Source organism: Antechinus flavipes, chromosome 6, assembly GCF_016432865.1.
Source record: "Antechinus flavipes isolate AdamAnt ecotype Samford, QLD, Australia chromosome 6, AdamAnt_v2, whole genome shotgun sequence".
Taxonomy (NCBI): Eukaryota; Metazoa; Chordata; class Mammalia; order Dasyuromorphia; family Dasyuridae; genus Antechinus; species Antechinus flavipes.
Window position 1 is genome coordinate 191,256,920 of NC_067403.1, and position 11,383 is coordinate 191,268,302.

Below are 11,383 nucleotides of genomic sequence, written 5' to 3' on the forward strand. Positions count from 1 at the left end.
AGTGGGAAGGGCGGGGAATATTTTGGCGTTCCTCTTACGAGGTGCACTGACTCCTTTGACGTCACGGCCTTGGACTTCTTGAGGCCACTTGGAGGAGGGTTCGGAGACAACTTTGGGGAATGTCTCGGACTCGTGGGGCCTTGCCGGGGGTACTTTGGCCATCCTCTTCTGAGGTGCACTGATTACCTTGATGGCCCAGACCAGGCTGCCTTCTTGAGCTGCAGAAGCTTCTCCCTGAGGCCATTGAAAGGAGGATTTGAGCCCAGTCTCGGAGGATGTTTGGCATTTTGGGGGCAGCATTGGATGGATTTTTGATGTCTTCTTAAGAGGAGCATCAGCTGCTTGGCCAGGGCAGGCTATGGTGGCTTTTGGATGACTCTTGTGGAAAACAGGAAGGAATGGGTCCGCCACAATTAAAGGATCTACCCAGGGCCTAGGAGGAACCGGGAAAGTGAAACTCCTCATCCTGGGTGGGGCCCTAAGGTCCTTTCCCTCCATTTTTGGTCTGGCAGGAATGCTGTTCTCCTGGCCCTTGACATCTGCCACTTGCACATTTTTGCCCATTGGCAAGGGTGCAATACGGCGAGGGGGATCTCAGAAGAGCAGTGATTTTGCCTCCTGGAGTAAGATCTGCTGCTGCTCCTTGACCAAGTCTGTGAATGAAGAAGGGACCATATGAGCAAAGAGGCAAGAATCAGGAAAGAGATTGTGGGTGGGAAAGATAGCAGCAGCACAGGGATTATGATCTATCAAGAGTGATCCCTGGCCTTTGGAGGACAACTGGACCCTGGTCAACATGCTCTCCTTCGTTGTATACTTGGAGGAAGCCCAAGAGACAATTTCCTTACTCCCAACTTTTCTGGTATCCCTGTCATTTGTCCAGAGTTATTTGTATGAAGTCACCCCTTAGACTGGAAACTCCTCCAGGCCAGGACCCACCTTAGGACTTTTTTGTATATACCCAGAACTTAATATGGAGCTTGGAGTACAGAAGATAATAAAAGTTTATTGCCTGCAACCACCACTTATTCTTCCCATTTTCTTTGGCTCCTAAACTCTCTGCACTCTGGTTTCTCCCATTCTCATCATGTTGGTTTTACTAATTGAAATGCAATGTTACTCTCATAACTTCCAAAGTTCTAAAGTGAATGCGTTTTTTTTGGCTTTTCATTTATTTCATATTTTACACAATTTACATTAAAATATTCTTTTATATTTGTTTTAAATTTTTTTTCTTTCTAGATTCATTCCCTGATTCCCACTCACAAATAAGAAACTACATTTAAAATTTTTCAAAATATTTCCATAAAAATTGAGGAAAAAACATAGATCTCCAACCGTAATGAAAAATAAGATCCTCAAGAAAAATTAAATTAAAAGTACAAAGAGGGAAATAGAGAATATTTTGACGTTGTATTCAGACACAATCATTCCTTTTCTGTGAATGGATAGAATTTTTTTTTTTACCATAACTCCTTCAGAATGCTTGTGTTACCAAGAATAGCAAAATCATTTTCAGCTGGTCACCAAAGAACATTGCTATCATTTCACATAAGGCATATTTCACTCTGTTTATGGAGGACTTTCTAGGTTTCTCTTTTTGCTCCTGTGAACATTCTGCTCATCATTTCCCAGAGACAATGATATTCCATCAGAGAAACTTGTTTCACAAATTGCTTTTACATTTGCTATTGTTAGTTATATTTCTTCCTATTAATTCTCTCATTTCACTCTCCTCAAAAAAAAAAAAAAAAAGTGTTTCCCTACTGATCACTGACTCCTCCAAAAAAATCTGTTCTTTTATCACCCTCCCTTTCCCATATTGCATTAACCTCCTATTTTCCTTCAGGCTAAAATAGAGTTCAATATTCATATTCAGTATTTATGTTTTTTCCTATTTGAACCATTATCAATGAGAGTTAGTTCACTCAACCGACCTCTTCTTATCCTCTTCCCCTGCACTGGAAAAGCTTTTTCTTGACTTTTTTTCATAAGGAAGTTAATTTGGACCATTCCCTTTCCCCCTTTCCCTTTTTCCAATACATTCCCATCTCACTCCTTTAAATCATGTTTTTAAAAAAGATGGTGATATTTACTCTTAACTGCCAGAATTATGAGAATGTCCTAACGAGTTACACATATCATTCTCCTATGAAGCAATGGAAACAGATAAAGCTTAAAACATTCCCAAGTATATTGAATCTATTGCAGTCTCTATCTTGCATTCTCTTTTCCAACTCGCATGTAATATCTGTTGGACATTTTGACTTGGATGCCCAGTTGCATTGGAGGCTCATCCTGTCCAAAACAATCTGTTCTTTGTCCCTCTGCTTTCTTCTGAAATTCCCCTTTCTGTCACCCAGGTTTTCAGGCTCAGTCATTCACCACTCTTCCCTTTGCTTAACTCACATATCATCCATTGACTGAGGCATCTTTTCATTCCTTACTCAACACCATTTTCCCCAGAGGTTTTCTTTTCCTCACTCCCATAGCTAACAGGCTGGTCACCCGATCCACCTATTTTCTAAACTCTTCTCATTGCCTCCTTTTCCCATTAAGATTATGCCTTCTGTTGTTATTTTTCTATCCCCTCTATATGACATATTCTAGTTGATGTACTTTTGGTCCTCTCTCTTTCAATGAATTTTGGGGGGTATCTTCCTCATTTAATCCAGTGACTGATATAAGAAGCAGTATTATTACATGTTTGTTCATTGATTCTCACCGTGGGGAAATACTCGATTTCTTCTCACCATGTTGAGGTGTAAGGATTTCCTGAGGGAAGAGAATGTCAACAAATAAATACTTAGCTTTGCTTCCAAGAACTACCCCATCTTCCCAGCTAAAGGAGCAGCAAGTAGTCTAAGAAGGCTCTACTACTTCATCAGACACAGCCCAGCTATTATTGCCTTTCATCATCCTCTATGTTTTAACAGTAGAATCAGCCTCAACACAATTGACAGAAATGATCCATTCCTACAGGTCCCCATCCCTGTTTCTTCCTTTTTCCATCCCTTCTTTCCTGTCTCCTCATCATTAAAAGAAATCTAAAGGCAGCAACTGAGAAACTCCATTGTATGACAATAGAAGAAGATGATGAGACCTTATAGGCAAAGTACTTGTCAGTATTAAGAAGAATCCATCAAGTTCATTTGTTTGCTATGGTGGGCACCTTCTATCAGACTGCACAAAGCACAAAATTACTGGGAATAATTTCAATCTTCTTTGATTTCGCTGCATGCCATGGACCTGTCAGGCTTACAGTCCATTGGCTCCTATCCTTGTTTCTTTCTTCCCTGAAGAGTTTTCTCATATTTCTATACTCAAATCCACAAGACCTAAGGCAACATACTAACTACAATGTGGGTCAGATGGGCCTGAAAGTCCTCAGTTACACTTCTACCTTGACAAGCCTTTCTTAACACTTTCAGTGCCTTGAAGCACATCAGGTCATTAAGAAGTAATGAACGTTGTCTAGCCAAGTACAGGAAGAAAGGGAGTTTCCATACCTACATTGGATATCTACAGATACAAAGAACAACTTTCTCCACCCTCTCTGAAAAAACAAAAAAAGTGGAATAGATATACATTTTGAGATTACAAAGAATTTGTTTTATGGCTTTAAAATGGGGTTTGCAGAAAGGTAGAAAAATCTCCAGTAGCTTTCAGAGGTCACATGTCCAAGAGTTTAAAAACTGCTACTGCTCTGCCCCACCTCCTCTCTGGCTAAGGAGATCCACAAGTGTCTGGTGGTTCAGCTCCATTCCCCAAAGGATGGAATTGCTTGAAAGCTCTAATCAATAAGGACTTGGAGGGAGTGTCGGGTTCACATCAGGGAGAGAGACTGAGAGGAAACATGTCTCTTCTGTCCTTTGCACTGTACTCGACAGCCTTTCCCACTATAACATCTCATTTGATGCTTACATCAATCCTGTGAGGAAAGGGAGGCAAATAGGGGTAATGATTTGCCTTAGGGATCTCAACTCTGTCTGAGACTCAATTTGAAACTCAAGTCATCCTCTCTCAAGTCCACATTTTTCTTCTACTCAAGAGCAGAGGAGCCTCTTCAGGACAACAAGAAAATGCCATTTTCTTTGAAGGCGAGTCTCAGATGGCTTAAGTTATCTCCTCAGAGTCTCTAGAAGTGGCTTCTCTCTTATGATCTCAGTTGTAGTGAGAACACTGAGGACAGAGGAACAAGTATCTTGTCCATTTCCTATTGCTGGCACAAGGAAGGTCACTCACATTGATCTCTACAACAATGACCTCTTACAAAATTACAAACCTCTCCCCAAAATATAAACTCCCTCATTCCTCCTTCTACACATATTCAGCTATTCCCACCCCCAGGATAGTCTGTATTATGGAGCCTCTTACCTTAAGAAGATGAGAAAACCTCTTAGCTGGTGAAATACCAGGTTGTGTAACCAACACACTCAAATACACACTCTCTCTCTTTCTCTCTTCTCTCTCTCTCTCTCTCTCTGTCTATCTCCCTTTTTCTCTCTCCTTCTCTCCCTCTCTCCACCTCTCTGTCTCTGTCTCTATCTCTGTCTCTCTCCCTCTCTTTGCCTCTCTCTCCCTTTCTTTCCCTTTCTCTCTCTCTCTCTCTCTCTCTCTCTCTCTCTCGCTCAGTCTCTGTCTCTCTCTTCTCTCTTCCTCTCTCTCTCTCTCTGTCCCTCTCTCTCCTTTCTTGCCCTCCCTGTCTCTATCTCGATCTGTCTCACACACTCTCTCACTCTCAGCTATCTCTATCTTTTTTCTCTATCTCTATCTTCTCTTTCTCTATAAATGTAGTCTATCTCTAATTTCTCTATTTTCTCTATATCTATCCCTATCTTCTCTATATCTATCTCTAATCTTCACTATATCTATCTCTATATTCCCTATATCTTCTCTATGTTCTCTATATCTATCTCTAACTTTTCTATATCTACCTCTATCTTATCTCTATACTTATCTTCTCTATGTTCTCTATATCTATCTCTAACTTTTCTGTAGCTATCTCTATCTTCTCTATGTTCTCTATATCTATTTCTAACTTTTCTATAGCCATCTCTATCTTCTCTATATCTATCTCTATCTCTATCTTATCTCTATCCTTATTTTCTCTATTTTCTCTATTATCTATTTCTAACTTTTCTATACTTATCTCTATCTTCTATCTATCTATCTCTAAATTCTCTATATAACTTCTCTATCTCTCTATCTTTCTATCAACTATCTCTCTCCCTCACCTACCACTTCTCTCTTTCCCTCCTTCTCTTTCCACTTCTCTCGCTCTTGCTCTCTCTCCTGCTCTGGCGCTCTCGCTCACCCTCTCTGTCTTCCTCTTGCTCTCCCTCTCTCTCTCACACAGAGCACAGTTGTTGAGACTCCTGGCCTTTTATCCTCTTAGTAACAGGTTGTGAGGTAGTGATGACATCAAACGGAACCATTTTTCTGTTATATCCATTACCGTCTTCCAACCACTGCTGTGACTGGAAGACTGGAGTATATGTGCAGAAACAGAATGCTTGTATGTTACATAGTTTCCTGAACCAAAGCTACTCTGCTATAAATGGGTTTCAAGCTGTATTTCCTATACATTCTCATTAAAAAGTTTGGTTATCATCTACCTAGACAGTATATCTTTACCAAAGGTTGAACATATTTCTAAACACTAAACATTTAAAATGTTTGTCTTTGTCTGACTGTCCATTAATAAAGAAAAAAATACATTTGTGTCCGGTGTTCATGGATAAAGGGAATTTGATATACTACTTTGTAAAACTTTTTTGATTCGGCTTTCATGTCTTTTCTCTTTCTGGTTCAAGTCCAGGACAGATATTTATCTTTCATTATTGATAGGGCCACAAAATTAGTCTTCCTCCTTCTCTTCATTATTATCTTCTCTAACACTCTTTACCTCCATCCACACCCTTTTGGCAAACTTTTTTATTTATTTTTTATTGAAGTTTTTTATTTTCAAAACATGTGCAAGGATAATTTTTTTCAACATTGACCTTCATAAACCGTGTGTTAAAATTATTCCCCCCTTCTTCCCACTCCCTCACTTGGATGGCACGCAATATGCAAAACGGTTAAAATACATGTTCATTCCAAAATAGGCATACACATTTATTCAATTATCTGGCTGAAAAACAAAAATGAAATCAAAAAGTTAAAAAAAAACTGGGACAGAAAGTAAAATACAAGCAAATCATAACAAAAGGTGCTTAAATTCTGTGTTGTGAGCCACACTCAGTTCCCACAGTCTTCTCTCTAGGTGCAGATGGCTCTCATCATCCATCATTGGCTCAGGCCTGAATCATCTCATTGTTGAAAAGAGCCATGTCCATCAGAATTGATCATCATACAATCTTCTTGTTGCCGTGTACAACAATCTCCTGGTTCTGCTCACTTCACTTAGCACCAGTTCTTAAGTCTCTCTAGGCTCTCTGACATCACCCTACAATCAGAATTCCTTTAACTCTTCCACCCTCAGTATTGTGTCTGCCTTTCTTGAAATCACCTTGTGAATCTGACTCAGCCAGTTTGCCAGGGCACTGGTAGATTTGTTGTGAAAGGGTTAATTTCAGCATCTATAATTTCCTCTAGCAGTGTTACAAATTTACTTGAAAATAAGATTGAATAGGGCTTGATAGAGTGGGCAGTTTTCTCTACCAGCACCCTAAATCTCTGTACCCGCTGTGTACATACACTGAAGCATATACTGTTTTATTATATGTCTTCCCTTGCTATCCTTTATGTTTGATGATAAAAATGGCCTGGTGTTCCAAAATTATCACATGATAATCCAGCCTCACATTTTTAATGTGAGCCTCATTTTTTAAACCTATAGAATGGGAATGGATAACACCACTTGTATGTATCAAGTGTTCTGAGAAAAATATTCTGTAAACTTTAAAGTTTTATGAAAATGTAAATGATTGTTATTTATTAATGTGCTTACTTACAGCTCATCATTAGAGTCATTCAGATTGATGTCTAAGAATCAGAAGACCAGACTGGAGGTCTTAGTTCAGACGCTATGAAAACCTGTGTGATGACCCAAAAAGCAACACCATTTCTACAACTCAGTTTGCTGTAAACTGTGGATAATAAAAGGGATCCTATGCAAGACTGGTGAGAAGAGATAATGAGAGGGTAGATGTATAAATCCTTTGAAATGAAATGTGAGGTGTCTATGATCTTCATTTCAAGGTATAGATTCTCACCTGGGTTTCAATAACACAGTCCATCAACTATCTTAAACATATGCAAAGCATCCTTGCTACTCTACAACATCTTGGAAATTTAGGGTAAGGAGGAGCCCCATTTTATTGACCCATGCAGCCCATTGTTCTCACCTTATGAGAAAGCACCTCCAAAGTGCCTGAATAATTTGGCTATGACCTTGACCAGGAAGTGAATTGCATTTAAGTATTTGAGAGCTGTCCAAGGTCACCAGTCTCACTATCTCCTCTGGATGCTTCTGGGTCCATTGCCCAGAGGTAGGTCAGGATTATTGGAAAATGCCCCGGAGGCAACGTTTTAACAGGTCTGTTTGCCTGAGGCAGTTTGACCTGGAGAGGAGCATTGACAAGATTATCTTGTCTTTCAATGGGCCTTTGGTGCAAAAGGCTCTTGAGTTCCTGACATTAGGGCTATTTTGACCCCACAGAGTTTTTAATTTCCCAGCTGATTCATTAGGAATTGAGGCTGAGTCTTGCCCCAACTTTGCCCTCCTTATGGAAACATAAAGCTCTTTGCCTTTTCATTTAGAAAAATTGAGGCAAAGATGGCTTTAACTTAAGGTCACTTTGATGAGCAATTTCTTTCCTTTTTTCCTCGTACCGTTCTTTCCTCCTCCTTTCTTTCCTTCTTTCCTTCCTGGATTCCATGCTTCCATTTTCCCTTCATTCCTTCCTTTCCTTCTGAATGGGCCCAGGTGAATATTTCTCAAAGTCTGTAAGGACTAAGCTTTAGCAAGTTACATGACCCACAGGAAATAGGACTTCTGATCCCTGGTCAATTGTTACTTTTCAGTTCATGCAATGAACCCAAGTCTTTTGCTATTTACTCCAGTCCTTGGTTCTGGCCCAAGTCCCCTTATCATGCTGGGCTGTTCAGCTGCAGTGCTTAGACCTGCCTTGAGAAAAGAGCTTTCTCTTTGTACCTGGGAGATGCCTCAGAGTAGTCGTGTTGGGTAAGGGGGTGTCTAGCATCCTGTGCCACCCAGGTGATAGGGGCTTGTCTGGGATCTGTGCCTTCCTGCTCTCTTCAATGAGATGATTGAGGCCAGTTTCAAGGATCTTGAGATGAAGAGAGCCCACTCACATCCAGAAAGAAGAATGTGGGAACTGAGTCTGGAAAAGTATTTTCATTTTTTTTGATGTTGTTGGGTTGCATTTTTTGTATTTGTGTGTTTCTGAACTGATTGTTGTGCAGCAAGTTAATTGTATAAATCTTTACATATGTTGCATTTAACATATATTTTAATATGTATAACCTATATTGGATTACCTGCTATCTAAGTGCAAGCTGTCCCTGGAATTAGATTTCTGTTATGTTTTGTCATACAGGCCAGTGCTGCTTTGAATTTGCCCCTGAGAAGGGCACTCGTTGGTCAACCTGAAATCACCAGATGCCCGGTTCTGACACTTTGCACCCCATCCTGCAGGTGCTGCCTACAAGTTACTTGTCTCCCCTCCTCAGTCTGTCCCCCAATAGGCTGGAGTCAATTCCTTGCCCTTGTCAGTCTGCAGCAGGTCCAGAAGATGAGACCTTTGTCCCTTTGTCTCAAATGAATCTGGGTCTGGACGTCTAAGGTGGGAAGAATGGCATGATAGCCCTGCGGCCTTGGGCGTGCCCAGTGCTGGAGTTCCATGGTTAACTGTCTCTTCAGAGGTGCACTGACTCCTTTGATGGCAAAAATTTGTATGGCTTCTTGGGCTGTAGAACTTCTCCCTGGGGCCATTCGGAGGATGATTTGAACCCAGTCTCGGAGCATGTTTGCTCTGCGGCCAGTGCCAGATGGACTTTTGCTGTCCTCTTCAGAGGAGCCTTGGCTGTTTGGCCAGGACAGGCCATGGTGGCTTTCGGATGACTCTTGGGGAAAACAGAGGGAATGGTTCTGCCACGATTAAAGGATTTTTTTCAGTCTGAAGCAGGTCCAGAAGATGAGACCTTTGAACCTTTGCCTCAATTGAATCTGGGTCTGGACATCTAAGGTGGGAAGAATGGGATAATGGCCCTGTGGCCTTGGGCGTGCCCAGCGCTGGAGTTCCATGGTTAACTGTCTCTTCCGAGGTGCACTGACTCCTTTGATGGCATAGAGTTGGATGGCTTCTTGACGTGGGGGACCTTCTCCCTGGGGCCAATTGGAGAGTTCAGAAACAACTTTGGGGAATGTCTTAGACTCATTGGGAGGCGCCGGGGATATTTTGGCCATCCTGTTCCAAGGAGCAGCGATGACCTTGATGGCCCAGACTGGATTGTTTGTGAGAGACGTTGCAGTTTCTCCTTGGGGCCATTCGGAGGATGATTTGAACCCAGTCTCAGAGCATGTTTGCTCTGTGGCCAGTGCCAGATGGACTTTTGCTGTCCTCTTCAGAGGAGCCTTGGCTGTTTGGCCAGGACAGGCCATGGTGGCTTTCGGATGACTCTTGGGGAAAACAGAGGGAATGGTTCTGCCACGATTAAAGGATTTTTTTCAGTCTGAAGCAGGTCCTTAAGATGAGACCTTTGAACCTTTGTCTCAATTGAATCTGGGTCCGGACATCTAAGGTGGGAAGAATGGGATAATGGCCCTGTGGCCTTGGGCGTGCCCAGCGCTGGAGTTCCATGGATAACACCAACTGTCAGATGCCAAGTGCGACTCTGTGAATACAGGGATTCCAAGACAGATGGTGGGAGCTGGTCGAAGCAGGATCTCCGATTTCCTCTCATTGCTTTAAGCAGCATCATCCTATCACCTGCTTGCTTATGGACTTAAGCCCTAGAATGGGCCAAGATTCCTCAGCTGTGGTGGTGCCAGAAAACTTCCACTGATGTGAGGCTGATGGAATTTTCTAAACGGTAGGTGGCGGGTTACAGTTAATGCTGAGGGGAGGAACAGACCTCAAGGTTTAAATAACCAGGATGACCTAGAGCAGGGGTCCTCAAACTACGGCCTGTGGGCCAGATGCAGCCGCTGAGAATGATTAGCCCCCTCACCCAGGCCTATGAAGTTTCTTTATTTAAAGGCCTACTTATGGAAAATGTGGAAATGAAACATTTTTAGTTTTTGTTTTTGCTATAGTCCAGCCCTCCAACAGTCTGAGGGACAGTGAACTGGCCCCTATTTAAAAAGTTTGAGGAGCCCTGTCTACAGGAACAAATGCATCAGAACTGGTGGGAGAAGGAATGAAATAAAGACAAAGGGCTGAATGAGGCCAAGGGAAGTTTTTTAGAAGCTTTAGGACCTTAGGTCCAAGTTTCAGGACATCACTTGCCCCCCTCTTCTCAGAGGATTGTAGGGCAGAAAAGGTCAGACCCTAGGCCTAAGTTTCCAAAAGTTATGTGACCCCTTAGGAAGGCGACAGCATTGCTGGTCATTGCTCACTGGTTACTTCATTTTCAGTCCATCCACTGAACCCAAATCTTTTCCTGTTTAATCCATTCCCACTTTCTGGCCTGGCACCTCATACATGCCAGGCTGCTCCCTTTATGTGCTTGGGACCTCTCATTGCAAGCATAGACTCCAAGCTTTCTGTTTGCATCTGGAGATGGCTCCGAGTAGCCCATCTGAGTCAGGGGGTCACACACAGATGCCTAATTTTTCCCTTTGTCCTGGTTTTTTGCCTCAAGATTAGATTTTTTTCTTCCACAACCTGAGAAATATGGTTCAGTGAGTAAAAGAGTTGTGATTATTTCACTTAGATTGCTTTCTGTCTTGGGAAGAGTGGGGTTCAAGGAGCACTGGAGAAACACTGGGATCACAAAGCTTGACAAAATTGAATGTTGAATTCTCAGCATGTACTGGGAAAAATGCTAATTTCAAGATTAAAAAAATAAGTTTTTAAATAACATACTATATGAAATCATTGCAATGTAAGCTCTCACTTTCTTCTTTCTTTTCTGGTTTGCCTCCCTTCCCTTTTATTGCAATCTTTCTCTATTCCTTCTCTAAGTTGGTGTTGCTCCATGTTGCCTTGTCCTCCTTTCTCTTTTCTGCTCTCCCTCTGTCCACCCTCTCTTAAAAATCAGCCCTCAGGAGGTATCTTTCCAGTCTTTTACTGGGGCTGCAAATGTGTCTTGTTTAATTCCAATCATACTTCCCACTTGTATGAATTTTCTTTTGTTTCTTCCAAAATTTTTTCTTTGATGTTACTAAATTTAGCATTAATATTCTGATTCA

At 41.7% G+C, this 11,383-nt stretch overlaps 1 long non-coding RNA gene across 1 annotated transcript; it reads right to left on the minus strand.

The window, feature by feature from the left end:
* Nucleotides 1-465: 465 nt before the first annotated feature.
* On the minus strand, nucleotides 466-4,461 carry LOC127542040 (uncharacterized). Its single transcript, XR_007948530.1, has 3 exons — nucleotides 4,378-4,461; nucleotides 2,726-2,775; nucleotides 466-653 (listed from the first exon to the last, which is right to left on the minus strand). It is a non-coding gene; the product is annotated as an uncharacterized LOC127542040 (long non-coding RNA).
* Between the last annotated feature and the right edge of the window lie 6,922 nt (nucleotides 4,462-11,383).